The sequence below is a fragment of the Mercurialis annua genome, linkage group LG1-X, assembly GCF_937616625.2.
Source record: "Mercurialis annua linkage group LG1-X, ddMerAnnu1.2, whole genome shotgun sequence".
Lineage (NCBI taxonomy): Eukaryota > Viridiplantae > Streptophyta > Magnoliopsida > Malpighiales > Euphorbiaceae > Mercurialis > Mercurialis annua.
In genome coordinates this window covers 46,528,832-46,530,758 of record NC_065570.1, presented here as the reverse complement: position 1 = coordinate 46,530,758, position 1,927 = coordinate 46,528,832, and positions in this window count along the sequence as shown.

Genomic DNA, 1,927 nt, shown 5'->3' with positions numbered 1-1,927 from the left:
ATAAACAAATAGTAAATTGAAAAATAAACTAATATAAATTTAATTTAAACTCAAAATAAAGTAATTTTAAATAAATTTTGTGTAAATTAATTATAACTTTAAAATTAATTTATTCTAATCAAATTAGTTTATTAAAAATTTACACTATTAAAAATAAATTTATAAAGTGACAAATAAAGCAATAGTAAATTGAAGGTATGAACGTAATGTAAATATAATATAAAATTAAAATTAATTTAATCTAATTAAAAGTATTTTTAAAAAAATATACACTATTAAAATTAATTTAGAAGTGTGAAATCAAACTTTCTAATTAAACCAATTAATTAAAAATCAAAATGAATTAAATCATATATTTATTTAATCAAAAAAAAATAAATTAAAAAATAGATATAGTGAAAAGTCATATTTTTTGTAGGACCACTTGCTAAAGGAAAGTTATTACAACAATTTATAAGAAAGTCTTATTGGTCCACGTAAACAACTTTTAACAAGAAAGCCATACATGTTCAAATAAAAGAAAGTGAGAGAAAATATATTGAAAATTTCAAGTTCATTGTTACAGTAAATCTTCACCGTGCAAACTGTCCATTTGCGCGTGAAGTGACATGCAATATATGTGGTCCCAGCTGACTAATCTTCTACGGAAGGATAAGATTGTCCTATTTTATGTAAAGACCAATTTATTTGGGATATGAGGGATTTGTAGAAACTTTTTTATATTTTTGAGTGATTATTATAAAAAATAAAAAATTGAGGTAAAAACATTAGACTTGAGCATTTTTAAGAGGAATTGACGCCCTACACATAACTTTTTCATTTCTTTGTAAAAGTACTCCCTTATGTTTAACATTGGCAAGCGTGCGCCTTTTTAATGTTCAATTTGCACAAATACGCCATTTTCATGACAACACTAACATAATACTCATTTCACAAGTAATTGTCATTATTATCATATCATATTAGTTTTTGATAATACATGTTAATGTTTATAAATTTAAATTATTAAAAATTTGATTAATTTTTTAAAATTTGAATGCAAATTTATTTATATTAAAATATTTACTATTTATCGCTATATATTTATCTCTAATGAAAAATGTTATCATTTTAATTTATTTTTTTATATTAATCTATTTTTTAAAAATATATAGACATCTGTCATTTATTTTAAACACTTTTCTAATACTATTGCATTTGTTATTTGCCTTTAAACACTTATTTTTTTATAATGAATATTTTTCCTTTAATGCTCTTTTTTTGTAAATATTTTTTTTATTTTATCTTTTATTATTATTTTATTTATAAAAATCTCCATATTTTATTATTTATCTTTAATATATAAACAAGCGACATCTAAAGTTAGACACTTGTGTTCTATATGTATTTTTATTTGTTAATAATTATTTTTAATCTTCTTTATTTTGATCTCTATTTCTTATTTTTATTTTATAAAGTTATTTTTTTTATTATTATTTTATTAACATGATAATTATATAAAAAAATCACTCTTGATAAGGTCAAATTAACTAAATTTTTAAATGATCAATATTAATAAATTAAAAAAAATTATTGTTAATGTTTTGACATTTTATTCACACAATTATTTCATCACTTGATGTTTTAACACTTTTAGTATTTTTTTGGTTATTTTTCATTTGCTCTTTACTAGCTTTTCAATTACTCATACTTTATATTTATTTTTGGTTACTATTTTAAATGTAGAATATTTTATGTAATTTGGATATTATTTTTGGTTATATATGGATAATAACATTGCATTATCTTTATTTTTTAAAAACATATATTTATTTCTCATTTAATGTTTAATTTTCATACTTTTTGGTTATTTTTAGTTTTAAGTTGTTGTGTTTGATAATTTTTTCAATGACACTTGAGTTGCTCTTTAGTTGCTTTTTGGTGACTT